Genomic DNA, 17,495 nt, shown 5'->3' on the forward strand with positions numbered 1-17,495 from the left:
GAACTGAGGAGAGGGTTGTGCAAACCTCCCATTTATAACATCTGTTAGAAGCACAAGTGACAACCTGGACTTGTGAATCGCATCTGACATGAGGTCAGTCTTGTAGGACTGAGTCCTGAACTGTTGGGATCTAATGCTATCCTCCAAACAGTGTCAGAACTGAGTTACATTGGTAGGACCCCCCTCAGTGTCCACTGAGAATTGGAGAATTGCTTGGCGGTTGTTGGAAAATACTCCAGAAATACCTTCCAAATGCTGAGGATAAATTATTCTGAAAACACAAGCATATACCTATCCAAACTAGAATTTATGTATTTAAAGTAATCAGGGGCTTGAACTCACAACCTTGAGATCAAGAATCACATGCCCCACTGACTGAGCCAGCCAGGCACTCCTATCCAAACTAGAATTTAAATGCCAGATCAAAATGAACATTCTAACCTGCAAAGATTCCGAAAGTTAACACCCACAGAACTTCTCTGAAATAATTACATGATAATACATAATAAAAATTTTTAAATGACTATGACAGAAGGTATGATATACAAGAACAACACACAAATACACAGTTAAATTTTAATATTGTTAATGTATAATGCTTAAAAACAGTAAAAAATATGGTCATAAAATTCTTGATGACAACATTTAGAGATTGGGATGAAGGAACAGAGTAAAAACCAAAGCAAATAGCAAATAAAACCTAAAACCATGCTAAGGTTAATCCTAGTTATTGCTAAAATTATAACTTTTAGATGTTGCTATAATTGACTATAGATACTGCTAAAAATCTAAATTTGTGTGTGTGTGTGTGTGTGTGTGTGTGTGTGTGTGTGTGTGTGTTTTAAGTGAGAGAGCATGAGTGGGGGGAGAAGGACAGAAAGAGAGGGAAACTCTCAAGCAGACTCCATGCTCATGACCTGACTGAAATCAAGAGTCAGATGCTCAACTGACTGAGCCACCCACGCACCCCTAAATGTGTATATTAATGAAAAAACAGTAACTGAATGTCTAACTCCTAGTACCATTAATGGAAATGAAATTTAGAAAAAGAAAACCATTCAAACAAACCATGAGAGGAATAAAACAAGAAAGCAGTACAAAAGACAAAGCATGAGGTAGCAGAAATGAGTACAAATGTATCTGTTGTTATCATATATAAAAGTTTGCTATGGAAAGAGTATTGAAGGGGTGCCTGGCTGGCTCAGTCAGAAAAGCATGTAACTCTTGATCTCAGGTTCGTGAGTTCAAAGTTGGGTAGAGATTACTTAAAAATAGAATCTTAAAAAAAAAAAAAAGAAAGAATATTGAATTTTTTAAAAAAGTATGTATGAATGAAAAGAATTGTACTTAAGGGTTGCCTGGCTGGCTCAGTCAGTAGAGTATGCAACTCTTGATCTCAGCGTTGTGAGTTCAAGCCCCATGTTGGGTGTACAGATTACTTCAATCAATCTTTTTTTTTTTTTTTTTTTAAAGAATTGTACTTAAACTGCACCGAAGGTTTTAAAATGGTATATTAATGAGAGTCTAAAAAAACAAGAACATTTTTGACAATATTATAATTAAGAACAAATAGAATTCACAATATAAAATGGAAAAGAATACTTTTTCGATACTGATAAAATATACACTGTGCCTCTTTCTAGCCCTCAAATTGCCCTTTTCATCAAAGAAAGAGCCAACCTCAGCTCAGAGCCTTGGAATTTATTTATTATTTATTTTTTTTCCACACTGTCAGCATGGAGTCCAAAGCAGGGCTCATGCTCACCTGAAGCAAGACCCGAACTTACAAACCGTGAGACCATGACCTGAGCCGAAGTTGGATGCTTAACCAACAGAGCCACCCAGGCGCCCCAGAGACTTAGAACTTACAACATTGTTTTGTTTTTAGTACATTAGTTTCTATAGTTAAGTTCTATTTATGGATATTTCACTTTGGTTTTCTAATTGCAGTTTCGATAGTTTTATTCTACAATAAATCTTGAAGTATAAAAAGCAAGTGAATGTAAAACATACCAAATAAATAATAGCACGTATTAATACCATGTATGGTATTAGCATGGTAATAATACTATGTATGAGACTTGGGTAGAAATAATCAAAGGCACCAGGTGATGCTACACAGATATGACAAAACACAAAAGGTCATGTGGCACAGAATGGGTTGCTGTTCCCCAAACTTGCACATAGCTAGACTGCATTTCCCAGCCTCCTTCTCCAGGTCATGGAGCGCTGGCCAGCAGAATGTGAGTGGAAGTCAAATTTTAACTATAGAGGTTGTTTTTAGGTAACAGGCTTGAGCAGTGGAATGCAGAAAGGGCCCACAGTGACCCCAACCCCCTGGCTGAATACAGACAGGCCATCAGGCAACCTACTTCAAAATGTCCATAAGCCCTAGCTGACCATTTTTTAAAAATAATTTATTTATTTTTTTAATTTACATCCAAGTTAGTTAGCATATAGTGCACCAATGATTTCAGGAGTAGATTCCTTAATGCCCCTTACCCATTTAGCCCATCCCCCCTCCCACTACCCCTTCAGTAACCCTCTGTTTGTTCTCCATATTTAAGAGTCTCTTATGTTTTGTCCCCCTCCCTGTATATTATTTTTGCTTCCCTTCCCTTATGTTCATCTGTTTTGTATCTTAAAGTCCTCATATGAGTGAAGTCATATGATATTTGTCTTTCTCTAATTTCGCTTAGCATAATACCCTCTAGTTCCATCCATGTAGTTGCAAATGGCAAGCTTTCATTCTTTTTGATTGCCGAGTAATACTCCATTGTATATATATATACTACAATTTCTTTATCCATTCATCTATCGATGGACATTTGGGCTCTTTCCATACTTTGGCTATTGTCGATAGTGCTGCTATAAACATTGGGGTGCAAGTGCCCCTTCGAAACAGCACACCTGTATCCCTTAGATAAATACCTAGTAGTGCAATTGCTGGGTCATAAGGTAGTTCTATTTTTAATTTTTTAAGGAACCTCCATACTGTTTTCCAGAGTGGCTGCACCAGTTTGCATTTCCACCAGCAGTGCAAAAGAGATCCTCTTTCTCCGCATCCTCACCAACATCTGTTGTTGCCTGAGTTGTTAATGTTAGCCATTCTGACAGGTGTGAGGTGGTATCTCATTGTGGTTTTGATTTGTATTTCCCTGATGATGAGTGATGTTGAGCATTTTTTCATGTGTCGGTTGGCCATCTGGATGTCTTCTTTGGAGAAGTGTCTATTCATGTCTTTTGCCCATTTCTTCACTGGATTATTTGTTTTTTGGGTGTTGGGTTTGATAAGTTCTTTATAGATTTTGGATACAAACCCTTTATCTGATATGTTGTTTGCAAATATCTTCTCCCATTCCATCAGTTGCCTTTTAGTCATGCTGATTGTTTCCTTTGCTGTGCAGAAGATTTTAGTTTGATGATGACCAATGGGTTTCTTACACCCAGACACAGTTATCAAAAAAGGAAGATTCCATATGTTCCCATACTTCCTCACCTTCCCCCCTTTTAAATACAGGCCCCACCCACTGCCTTGTGGCAGACAAGCTCTGCTTTGCTGTCCCGCCCGCCACTGTGTTGTGGTGTAGCCAATACACTTCTATCTCCTTTGTTCTGCCTTGGGTGAATTCTTTCACTGCCAGAACCTCCGGCTTTCACCCCACATTTGGGGGCCCCTATCCATTCGGGAGAGATACCACATTAATCTCTTTCATTCTCCTTCCCCTCTGCTGACTGAACCCCAGGCTCTAATGGAAGAACTGACAAAACAAAAGGAGCCTGAGGTGGTTGAACAGTGTTCCGATAGAGGTAACATCAAATGTTGACACTGCCTTGTCATCAAGGAAGATTACCCTCTAGAAGGTCGTGAGAACAGTGAACTTTTTCTTTCCTTCAACTGGGTTGTAGCATGGTGAAGACACACACACAGCTACATACCAACTCACCCCACACAGTCATACCTTGTGTGCTGCTGGTTTGCATTATATTTCTTCATCTAACTGAGGTTTTTAGTATTATATATGATTACTATGTTTTTTCTTTTATCAGCATTTTCAATAATCTACAGAACTCATCATGTTACTTGAGAATACACTTTTTTTGAGGTTTTAGCAATGAATTTAATATACGCAAGGGAAAGCTCTAATTATATATGTATCTCATCTGTTCATTGCAGCAGGCCCATAAATAGGCTTAGGCAGGAATTTAGAACCTCCGACTTCAAGTTTTGGGGTATATTTATATATTAGTACAACCACATTTAAAAATTCTAGTTAAGGGTTTTAACTACATTAGAAGGATATTTTACCTATTAGTCTCATAGATAGTTCTTCTATTATACTTATGAGAGAATGAATTTCTTCTCAATATTGTATATTTATATGTGAATTGTTCTGTTGTATATTTGTGTATGTGTGTGTGTAACCAATTCCTAATTATGAGTGACCCTTGCTCACTATCAAGTTTCTGATCTAATTTTTTCTGATGTTACCTTCATTTATTCAACAAACATTATTGGATTGGGTACAAACTCTGGGCTGGGTGTTGTGACAGATGCTCTTTACTGTAGACCTGAGGAACACAAAATTAACTTGATAGAAAGCTCAAGAAGTTCTAATAGGGGAAAGAATTGAGGGTGAAAAAATCCTAGCATAGCATAATAATTTCACTTTACTCAAATAAATGAAAACTAAAATATCAGAGAGATCACTTTTTTTTTTGGCTAGTAAATATGACCATTATTTTCTGTTATCAGCGTATAGGAAAGATGGATATCTCATATAATGCTAACAGGATACAAATCGGTAGATTCTGGATACAACTGGAGAATATGCAGTAAAAGTCTTAAAATGTGCAAACCTTTTGGTCCAAAGATTCTGTATAAAGAAATAGCCAGGAATGTATGCAATCAATATGCTTCTAGGATATTCATGACAGCATTTTTTAATAGCAAAGAAGTGGAATTACTGTAAATGACCAATAATTAGTACATTTTTACGAACCAGTAATAGGGTAGAATGCCACAGTTCTCAGAACAAGATGCTGTGGAAGACAATTTAGACATGAAAGAATTTTCACATAATAATAATAAATCCATCTTTAGATATTTACATTTATCTTTGGGTGTCAGAATCTCAGGAGTTTTTATTTTCTTGTACATGCATACTCATGATTTCTAACCTGAGAAGGTGAGGCAGTTAACGTCCCTGGAGCAGTTGACCAGTGGGAAATGGGAGCCCATCAAATTTATTACAACGATACTCAGTTATGTGCTTTTTTTTTTTTAACTTTATTTATTTTGAGAGAGAGAGAGCACAAAGAGAGCAGAAGAGGAGCAGAGAGAGAGAGAGAGAGAGAGAGAGAGAGAGAGAGAGAGAATCCCAAGCAGGCTCCACACTGTCAGCGCAGAGCCTGACATGGGGCTGGAACTCACGAACTGAGAGATCGTGACCTGAGCTGAAATCGAGTCAGAGGCTTAACCGATTGAGCCACCCAGGCACTCTGTAGGTGCTGTTTTAATGGCTGTGAGTGGGCCTCAAGATATGTTGGTTATATTAATTTAGAATTAAAGTCTCTAGGATCTGTATGGCAGGCAATTTAATTATAGGCCGGATACTCTAAAACTCAGGATATACAACATTCTGGTATCCTCCCTCTTAACCCGAATACTCCTACAAATGGTGCTTACTAGCCCCAGCAAGTAAAGTAGTGTGTCTATTGATTTATTTAAAGAATTGTGTCTATACTTTCAGCATTACAACAGCTAGAGCTTATCTTCAGAGTGATCCTATAAAGAAAGTGTTATTTCTTCAGTGGGGAGACTAGGCTATAGGAAAAGTACAATACAAAAACTTTCAACTTAGCTTGTATGGTTTGAGAAAGTTGATTGTCATCTTGACTGAAGGAGATTTATAATTTCCTTGGAGTGAGATTTTATACAATGAATGAATTTATTCTAGTTATTTGTAAAATCAATAAATATATGCATTAATTACAAATGTTGGTATTATAATTTTATTACTTGTGTGCTATTTATCACCTATATTCTCAATACCAGGCAAGCAGTCTGAGAAAGTTCAAGAAAATTATGTTTGCCAATAGGTTAAGGTGGAATCTGAAGTTAATTTACCTTTTATAGGTTTTCTACTGGATATCTGAGATACGGACTAAATATGTAAGCACATTCCTGTGGAAGGAAAATACATTATGTTTTCTCTAAAAAATGTTTTAATGTTTATTTTTGAGACAGAGAGAAACAGAGCATGAGTGGGGGAGGGGGAGAGAGAGAGGGAGACACAGAATCCAAAGCAGGCTCCAGGCTTTGAGCCGTCAGCACAGAGCCTGACGTGGGGCTCGAACTCACAAACTACGAGATTATGACCTGAGCCAAAGTCGGATGCCCAACTGACTGAGCCACCCAGGAATCCCCATTATGTTTTCTATAAGAAATTATCTTGAAAACAATGAAGAGCCAGTGTTCCCATCTGGCTAAAGTGACCAGAACTCTCTTGGAGACAGGAAAGACTTAAGAAGTAACCCGAAGAAGGACAAAGGGTTGGAAAGATGCCTTTGGAGGAGACAGGGGAAGTTAACTGAAAGACAGAGAGAGAGACATGAATACCATGAATACCATTTAGACTGAGCCTTGTGACACCTATTAACTGATAGTTTTAAGTGTGTCTGTCTTTTTAACCACAATCATTTTTTTTAATTAATTAATTAATGTATTTATTTATTTATTTATTTTGAGAGAGAGAGAGAACATGGCATGTGCACATGCACCAGCGTGGAAGCAGGGGAGGGGTAAAGAGAGAGGGAGAGAGAGAATCCCAAGCAGGCTCCACACTGTCAGTGCAGAGCCTTTGCAGGGCTTAATCTCACAAACTTCATAAACTGTGAGGTCATGACCTGAGCTGAAATCAAGAGTCAGACACTTAACTGACTGAGCCATCCAGGCACCCCTTAAGTGTTTTGTTTTGTTTTGTTTTGTTTTGTTTTGCTTTGCTTTGTTTTTAAATCTGCCTTCAGGAAATTTACTAGTTTCTATGGTTTGGTATTCCATCTGATTAAATTGGCATTTAAAAAATTGTTTCTCCTTTTTAGTTTCCAAATGAAATTCCTTTTGAAAAAATACCAACACAATATACCTATACCATCAGTACAACTGAAGAGGGTCCATGTTAGTTCTAGCTGACCTATAGATTATGTGCATGATTTGGACAAGTTCCTATAAAGTTCTCTGAATCTTAGTTTTTACTTCTGTACAATGTTAAGTCTGGTCTATACAGTCCCCAAAATGCTTTTGGGCTTCACATTTTACTGTTCAATGATAATGAAAAAAATTCTGTGCATACTCAGATGTTGGCAATGACAGCACACTCAACCTACTCCTAGAAGAGCAGAGTCTGGGGATGCCTGGCTGGCTCAGTAGGTTAAGCATCCAACTTTGGCTCAGGTTATGATCTTATGGTTCATGAGTTTGAGCCCCACATCAGGCTCTGTGCTCCCAGTGCAGAGCCTGCTTTGGATCCTCTGCCTCCCCCTCTCTCTGCCCCTTCCCTGCTCATGCACTCTCCCTCTTTCTCTCTCAAAAGTAAACAAAAACATTAAAAAAAAAAAGAAGAAGAAGAAGAAAAGCAGAGTCTGGAAATATTTAAACAGTTGGAGGCAAAGAAGAAAAGAGTGGGAATAATAAGCATTATGAAATTCTTGTCTGAACTGTCCAGTCATATTGGTATATAAACAACTTGGGGCCATAAATGTAAAAATATTTCAGTGTCAACTTCAGAAGTGGTGATAACATATATATAACATAAGGTAGAATACGATATGGGAGTAGTAATCTGAGAACAGAAAGGAACAAAAAGGTTTCTTTCTTTTTGGATCTGAAAAAAAAAAAGTATTGAACGATTTTATTTACTTACTGTTTATTTAAGATTTTATTTTTAAGTAATCTCTACAGCCAATGTGGGGCACCCAATGTGGGGCTTGAACTCACAATCTTGAGCTCAAGCATCACATGCTCTATGAACTGAGCCAGCCAGGTGCTCCCAAAGGATATAATTTATAAGCAAGAATTACTGAAAATTAATTGGGCTGTGTAGTGGATTAAAAATGGCCCCAAATTCTTTGACATTCTTGTCATCCAGAAGTGAGAGTCTATGTCCCCTTACCTTAAATCAGTGTAGGTTCTATGCTTGCTTTGACCAATAGATTACAGCAGAAACAACACTGTTCCAGTTAAGAAACTGGCAGCTTCCATTTCCTGTTTCTTGAAAAACTCTTTCTGGAAGCCCTGGGATGTCATGAAAGAAATCTGACTACCTTGCAACTGTCATGCTAGAAAGGCCATAAACAGGTGCTCTGGGCAACAGTTAACAGCTGAACTCAGCCTTATAGATTTTCCCACCAAGGTATCAGTTATGCAGGGGAAATGTTTTGGACCTCCCAGACCATCCCATCCACCAACTTATATAATCCAGTGATCTCAATCAATTTCATGTGGAGCAGAAATGTCTCTCAGTTGAGACCTGCTCAACTTCCTTACCCACAAAACCATGAGATACAGCAAAATTACTGCTTGACGCTGCTAAATATTGGGGTAACTTGTTATGCAACAATAGGTAACTGAAACAATCTCATAGACAATTGTTAGAAGTAGGTCTTTTTTCCCCCTTAAGTTTTATTTGGTATACTAGGAAGACAGTTTACAAAATCAGACCTTCTAATGTTGGGTCTTTTTTTTTTTTTTTTTAATGTTTATTTACTTTCTTTTTACTTTTTTTTTTTGATGTTTATTTATTTTTGATAGAGAGAGAGAGACAGAGCATGAGCAGGGGAGGGGCAGAGAGAGAGGGAGACACAGAATCTGAAGCAGGCTTGAGGCTCCAAGCTGTCAGCACAGAGCCCGACGTGGGGCTTAAACTCATGGACTGTGAGATCATGGCCTGAGCCAAAGTCAGACACTCAACTGACTGAGCCACCCACGTGCCCCTCTTGGGTCTTTTTTGATGGCTTCTTGAATGCTACATCTAGATAAAAAATTGCATTAATTCTACACTACTTTTGCTCCTCCTTTCTGTTTTTGGGTGATCACATGCCAATTAGAGAACTAGAATTCCCTTAGGTCTGTCAACTGGTAATCCAAACTCCATTTGTTAAGATCCTGCTTGTTTTAAACAGGCAATTTCCCCTCAAATATTCCTGCCTTCCATGGTTGGCACCATGTTGGGAATGGCAGAATTCCATATCTATTTTCTATCAGCTGGAATTAGATAAAAGAGCTGTAATTTTTGAAAGAGTTGTTTTTACTACTTATACTAATCCTGTTTCACCTTCGGCAAGTTACTCAAACTCTGAGTACTAGATTTTCTGTTTTCTGTTTTGTTTTTAATAAAATGAGGGTAATAATTCCTACTTTGTTGTGAAGTTGGTGGCCATATATATATATATATATATATATATATATATATATATAGCATCTACCATAAAGCAACTTGGTCATATATAGGACATATAGTATAGAATGAAGTTGATTTTAGATAAGTTTCTTCCAGATTCAGGTCCCAAGTCTGCTTTCTGTTGATTTCAATAATTACTGAGTACCGGCCACAATTAGGGCTCTGATCTTGATACTGGATATACAAAGATGGGGAAGTCACAGCTTCTGCCCTTGAGGAGCTCAGAGATCAAGGAGGAATTTGGAAATTAAATCAGATATGTAAAACCTCATAGCTTACATCTGAAGAGTTGTAAGGGCTCACTTATATATCATAGCAGCTATAATAACAGAACACAAAATCCAGCAAAGTTATTAAGATACTGAGTGACTAATGTGAAACTCAGCAGGAGAGATTCTCTACAAGCACCAAGTGAGGCAAGGGACAACTCATGTTCTTAAAATCAGAGTACAAGTTGAGAACAAGAAAAACATTGTTAAAGTCTGGGCAAGAAAAACCCAAGTGAATTAAATATGCAGATTAACATAAGTCTCTAAATGGCATTTTATAAAAAGTTTCATATAGGTTGCTATTTGTTACAGAGGTTTAAAGGAAGGTAAGGTTAAACCGTTGATGGTGCCCTAGTACAACACACATTGCCAAACTGAACCGTTACACCGTGAGAAATTGAAAGTGAAACTAATCAGAATAAATTCTCAGTAGCCTACTTACTAACATCAATGCATACATATGTATATTTGCATCTGATCTACAGCAGCACTAAAAGTCACAAAGTCTGCACTCTCAAGGACATCAGCACCTCCTGATACATATTCAGCCAGAGGCCTATTATAGGTAACATGAGAGCATTAGAAAACATATTAGAAGTGCAGACAAAACTTTCACTCAGCCTCAACTGCACTACCCTCAAGGCCCTATGTCCTGCTTCCTGAACATTCCTATTAAAAGTGTTCAATGAAGGGTATTTAAAAAGAAACGATATGCTGTGATAATATGTGTTGGAACTTCATTCATTCAAAAGTATTAATTGAATACCAGCTATATTTCCAGTATCCAAATTATGTAAATTTTATTTTTAACACAAGTGATTCTTTTAAACATGGTTTTCATAAACTATATTAAGGCCTCTTCCAGTCTTAACTGTGGAGCCAAGCCTTCTTTGGATTATTTTTGCCCAGAGGACAATTTTATTCTATCTCTATTCCAAAACTGATCATCAAACTTAAAAATGTCCATCTTTGTATAAAACCATATTTGGCATAGGGCAAAGCTATTATCAGTATTAAAAACATTGGAAAATACATGAGTTTGGTTATTATGTTCTAAAAGTGTCCAAAACATAGATAAATTGGTATCTTTGTGAAAGATCTTATAGTTATAAAATGTATATTTTAAAATGTATAAAATGTATATTTTATAACATAAGTAAATTAATGACCTAAAAATGTCTTCAGGTAATCAACTTTAAAAATCATTAAAATATTTTAAGGTTAAAAAAAGAGAATTGAAATTTTAAAAATGTAGATCTGAAACTAAGATTTTAGAACCAGATAATGCAACTTATTACTTTTAGAATATTTTAAAAATTTGATTAACTATATATTTTTCCATGATTTCCAACTTTCCTATTCATATATGAAAAAAAAATTAAAGGATAAAATTGATTGTGATGCTATTTAGGGAATGTGTTATTCTTTTAAGTACCTATTTTTAGAGTTTTATTTTTATATTTACTAGAACAATGTTTTCTCTCAGATTATGTGAATAAATGTTCATATGAAATATAGAAAGTTCTGTCTAGAACATTTGATACATAGGAAGAAATACATTTGTTTAGTTATCTTTAACATTTTCTGAGTTTTCAATTTATGAGTCATACTATTGACCTTTTTTCACTGAATATTATTTATTATTTTATTTTATTTTATTTATTTTTTTTATATGAAATTTATTGTCAAATTGGTTTCCATACAACACCCAGTGCTCATCCCAAAAGGTGCCCTCCTCAGTACCCATCACCCACCCTCTCCTCCCTCCCACCCCCCATCAACCCTTAGTTTGTTCTCAGTTCTCAACAGTCTCTTATGCTTTGGCTCTCTCCCACTCTAACCTCTTTTTTTTTTTTTTTGTTCCCCTCCCCCATGGGTTTCTCTTAAGTTTCTCAGGATCCACATAAGAGTGAAACCATATGGTATCTGTCTTTCTCTGTATGGCTTATTTCACTTAGCATCACACTCTCCAGTTCCATCCACGTTGCTACAAAAGGCCATATTTCATTTTTTCTCATTGCCACGTAGTACTCCATTGTGTATATAAACCACAATTTCTTTATCCATTCATCAGTTGATGGACATTTAGGCTCTTTCCATAATTTGGCTATTGTTGAGAGTGCTGCTATGAACATTGGGGTACAAGTGCCCCTATGCATCAGTACTCCTGTGTCGCTTGGATAAATTCCTAGCAGTGCTATTGCTGGGTCATAGGGTAGGTCTATTTTAATTTTCTGAGGAACCTCCACACTGCTTTCCAGAGCGGCTGCACCAATTTGCATTCCCACCAACAGTGCAAGAGGGTTCCCGTTTCTCCACATCCTCTCCAGCATCTATAGTCTCCTGATTTGTTCATTTTGGCCACTCTGACTGGCGTGAGGTGATATCTGAGTGTGGTTTTGATTTGTATTTCCCTGATAAGGAGCGACGCTGAACATCTTTTCATGTGCCTGTTGGCCATCCGGATGTCTTCTTTAGAGAAGTGTCTATTCATGTTTTCTGCCCATTCCTTCACTGGGTTATTTGCTTTTCGGGTGTGGAGTTTGGTGAGCTCTTTATAGATTTTGGATACTAGCCCTTTGTCCGATATGTCATTTGCAAATATCTTTTCCCATTCCGTTGGTTGCCTTTTAGTTTTGTTGGTTGTTTCCTTTGCTGTGCAGAAGCTTTTTATCTTCATAAGGTCCCAGGAATTCACTTTTGCTTTTAATTCCCTTGCCTTTGGGGATGTGTCGAGTAAGAGATTGCTACGGCTGAGGTCAGAGAGGTCTTTTCCTGCTTTCTCCTCTAAGGTTTTGATGGTTTCCTGTCTCACATTCAGGTCCTTTATCCATTTTGAGTTTATTTTTGTGAATGGTGTGAGAAAGTGGTCTAGTTTCAACCTTCTGCATGTTGCTGTCCAGTTCTCCCAGCACCATTTGTTAAAGAGACTGTCTTTTTTCCATTGGATGTTCTTTCCTGCTTTGTCAAAGATGAGTTGGCCATACGTTTGTGGGTCTAGTTCTGGGGTTTCTATTCTATTCCATTGGTCTATGTGTCTGTTTTTGTGCCAATACCATGCTGTCTTGATGATGACAGCTTTGTAGTAGAGGCTAAAGTCTGGGATTGTGATGCCTCCTGCTTTGGTCTTCTTCTTCAAAATTACTTTGGCTATTCGGGGCCTTTTGTGGTTCCATAGGAATTTTAGGATTGCTTGTTCTAGTTTCGAGAAGAATGCTGGTGCAATTTTGATTGGGATTGCATTGAATGTGTAGATAGCTTTGGGTAGTATTGACATTTTGATAATATTTATTCTTCCAATCCATGAGCAGGGAATGTCTTTCCATTTCTTTAAATCTTCTTCAATTACCTTCATAAGCTTTCTATAGTTTTCAGCATACAGATCCTTTACATCTTTGGTTAGATTTATTCCTAGGTATTTTATGCTTCTTGGTGCAATTGTGAATGGGATCAGTTTCTTTATTTGTCTTTCTGTTGCTTCATTGTTAGTATATAAGAATGCAACTGATTTCTGTACATTGATTTTGTATCCTGCAACTTTGCTGAATTCATGTATCAGTTCTAGCAGACTTTTGGTGGAGTCTATCGGATTTTCCATGTATAATATCATGTCATCTGCAAAGAGCGAAAGCTTGACTTCATCTTTGCCAATTTTGACGCCTTTGATTTCCTTTTGTTGTCTGATTGCTGTTGCTAGAACTTCCAGCACTATGTTAAATAACAGCGGTGAGAGTGGGCATCCCTGTCGTGTTGCTGATCTCAGGGAAAAAGCTCTCAGTTTTTCCCCGTTGAGGATGATGTTAGCTGTGGGCTTTTCATAAATGGCTTTTATGATCTTTAAGTATGTTCCTTCTATCCCGACTTTCTCAAGAGTTTTTATTAAGAAACGGTGCTGGATTTTGTCGAAGGCCTTTTCTGCATCGATTGACAGGATCATATGGTTTTTCTCCTTTTTTTTGTTAATGTGATGTATCACGTTGATTGATTTGCGAATGTTGAACCAGCCCTGCATCCCAGGAATGAATCCCACTTGATCATGGTGAATAATTCTTTTTATATGCCGTTGAATTCGATTTGCTAGTATCTTATGGAGAATTTTTGCATCCATATTCATCAGGGATATTGGCCTGTAGTTCTCTTTTTTTACTGGGTCTCTGTCTGGTTTAGGAATCAAAGTAATACTGGCTTCATAGAATGAGTCTGGAAGTTTTCCTTCCCTTTCTATTTCTTGGAATAGCTTGAGAAGGATAGGTATTATCTCTGCTTTAAACGTCTGGTAGAACTCCCCTGGGAAGCCATCTGGTCCTGGACTCTTATTTGTTGGGAGATTTTTGATAACCGATTCAATTTCTTCGCTGGTGATGGGTCTGTTCAAGCTTTCTATTTCCTCCTGATTGAGTTTTGGAAGAGTGTGGGTGTTCAGGAATTTGTCCATTTCTTCCAGGTTGTCCAATTTGTTGGCATATAATTTTTCATAGTATTCCCTGATAATTGTTTGTATCTCTGAGGGATTGGTTGTAATAATTCCATTTTCATTCATGATTTTATTTATTTGGGTCATCTCCCTTTTCTTTTTGAGAAGCCTGGCTAGAGGTTTGTCAATTTTGTTTATTTTTTCAAAAAACCAACTCTTGGTTTCGTTGATCTGCTCTACAGTTTTTTTAGATTCTATATTGTTTATTTCTGCTCTGATCTTTATTATTTCTCTTCTTCTGCTGGGTTTAGGCTGCCTTTGCTGTTCTGCTTCTATTTCCTTTAGGTGTGCTGTTAGATTTTGTATTTGGGATTTTTCTTGTTTCTTGAGATAGGCCTGGATTGCAATGTATTTTCCTCTCAGGACTGCCTTCGCTGCATCCCAAAGCGTTTGGATTGTTGTATTTTCATTTTCGTTTGTTTCCATATATTTTTTAATTTCTTCTCTAATTGCCTGGTTGACCCACTCATTCGTTAGTAGGGTGTTCTTTAACCTCCATGCTTTTGGAGGTTTTCCAGACTTTTTTCTGTGGTTGATTTCAAGCTTCATAGCATTGTGGTCTGAAAGTATGCATGGTATGATTTCAATTCCTGTAAACTTATGAAGGGCTGTTTTGTGACCCAGTATATGATCTATCTTGGAGAATGTTCCATGTGCACTCGAGAAGAAAGTATATTCTGTTGCTTTGGGATGCAGAGTTCTAAATATATCTGTGAAGTCCATCTGATCCAATGTCTCCTTCAGGGCCCTTGTTTCTTTATTGACCGTGTGTCTAGTTGATCTATCCATTTCTGTAAGTGGGGTGTTAAAGTCCCCTGCAATTACCACATTCTTATCAATAAGGTTGCTTATGTTTGTGAGTAATTGTTTTATATATTTGGGGGCTCCTGTATTTGGTGCATAGACATTTATAATTGTTAGCTCTTCCTGATGGATAGACCCTGTCACTATTATATAATGTCCTTCTTCATCTCTTGTTACAGCCTTTAATTTAAAGTCTAGTTTGTCTGATATAAGGATGGCTACTCCAGCTTTCTTTTGGCTTCCAGTAGCATGATAAATAGATCTCCATCCCCTCACTCTCAATCTAAAGGTGTCCTCAGGTCTAAAATGAGTCTCTTGTAGACAGCAAATAGATGGGTCTTGTTTTTTTATCCATTCTGATACCCTAAGTCTTTTGGTTGGCGCATTTAATCCATTTACATTCAGTGTTATTATAGAAAGGTATGGGTTTAGAGTCATTGTGATGTCTGTATGTTTTATGCTTGTAGTGATGTCTCTGGTACTTTGTCTCACAGGGTCCCCCTTAGGATCTCTTGTAGGGCTGGTTTAGTGGTGACAAATTCCTTCAGTTTTTGTTTGTTTGGGAAGACCTTTATCTCTCCTTCGATTCTAAATGACAGACTTGCTGGATAAAGGATTCTCGGCTGCATATTTTTTCTGTCTAGCACACTGAAAATCTCGTGCCAATTCTTTCTGGCCTGCCAAGTTTCAAAAGAGAGATCAGTCACGAGTCTTATAGGTCTCCCTTTATATGTGAGGGCACGTTTACCCCTTGCTGCTTTCAGAATTTTCTCTTTATCCTTGTATTTTGCCAGTTTCACTATGATATGTCGTGCAGAAGATCGATTCAAGTTACGTCTGAAGGGAGTTCTCTGTGCCTCTTGGATTTCAATGCCTTTTTCCTTCCCCAGTTCAGGGAAGTTCTCAGCTATTTTTTCTTCAAGTACCCCTTCAGCACCTTTCCCTCTCTCTTCCTCCTCTGGGATACCAATAATGCGTATATTATTTCTTTTTAGTGTATCACTTAGTTCTCTAATTTTCCCCTCGTACTCCTGGATTTTTTTATCTCTCTTTTTCTCAGCTTCCTCTTTTTCCATAACTTTATCTTCTAGTTCACCTATTCTCTCCTCTGCCTCTTCAATCCGAGCTGTGGTGGTTTCCATTTTGTTATGCATTTCGTTAAAGCGTTTTTCAGCTCCTCGTGACTGTTCCTTAGTCCCTTGATCTCTGTAGCAAGAGATTCTCTGCTGTCCTCTATACTGTTTTCAAGCCCAGCGATTAATTTTATGACTATTATTCTAAATTCACTTTCTGTTATATTATTTAAATCCTTTTTGATCAGCTCATTAGCTGTTGTTATTTCCTGGAGATTCTTCTGAGGGGAATTCTTCCGCTTGGTCATTTTGGATAGTCCCTGGCGTGGTGAGGACCTGCAGGGCACTTCCCCTGTGCTGTGGTGTATAACTGGAGTTCGTGGGCGGAGCCGCAGTCAGACCTGATGTCTGCCCCCAGCCCACCGCTGTGTCCACAGTCAGACTGGTGCGTGCCTTCTCTTCCCCTCTCCTATGGGCGGGATTCACTGTGGGGTGGGGTGGCCTGTCTGGGCTACTTGCAGACTGCCAGGCTTGTGATGCTGGGGATCTGGCGTCTTAGCTGGGGTGGGTAGGCAAGGTGCACAGGGGCAGGAGGGGCAGGCTTAGCTTGCTTCTCCTTAGGTGATCCTCTTCAGGAGGGGCCCTGTGGCAGCAGGAGGGAGTCAGATCCGCTGCCGGAGGTTTGGCTCCGCAGAAGCGCAGAGTTGGGTGTTTGCGCGCGGAGCGAGCAAGTTCCCTGGCAGGAACTGGTTCTCTTTGGGATTTTGGCTGGGGGATGGGCGGGGGAGATGGCGCTGGCGAGCACCTTTGTTCCCCACCAAACTGAGCTCTGTCGTCCGGGGGCTCAGCAGCTCTCCCTCCCTTTGTCCTCCAGCCTTCCCGCTTTCTGAGCAGAGCTGTTAACTTATGACCTCCCAGAGGCTAAGTCGCGCTTGCTGTCGGAACACAGTCCGTCAGGCCCCTCCGCTTTTTGCAAGCCAGACTCGGGGGCTCTGCTTGGCCGGCGAGCCGCCCCTCCACCCCGGCTCCCTCCCGCCAGTCCGTGGAGCGAGCACCGCCTCGCCGCCCTTCCTACCCTCTTCCGTGGGCCTCTCGTCTGCGCTTGGCTCTGGCGACTCCGTTCTGCTAATCCTCTGGTGGTTTTCTGGGTTATTTAGGCAGGTGTAGGTGGAATCTAAGTGATCAGCAGGACGCGCGGTGAGCCCAGCGTCCTCCTACGCCGCCATCTTCCCTCTCTCCTTTATTATTTTAATTAACTCATCTTCAATGATAAAATTCTATCAAGTTTTAAGTTGGATAAACACTCGCTTCCTTAGGGATTGAGAAAATTATAGCCAAAGGTTGCTCACAGAAAAAGCGTAATAAAACCCAGGGGAAACCTGAATCAGAAATCAAATCTGGTGGCTATTTATTT

This window comes from Puma concolor, chromosome C2 (assembly GCF_028749965.1).
Source record: "Puma concolor isolate L17-30 chromosome C2, mPumCon1.1.hap2, whole genome shotgun sequence".
NCBI classification, from domain to species: domain Eukaryota; kingdom Metazoa; phylum Chordata; class Mammalia; order Carnivora; family Felidae; genus Puma; species Puma concolor.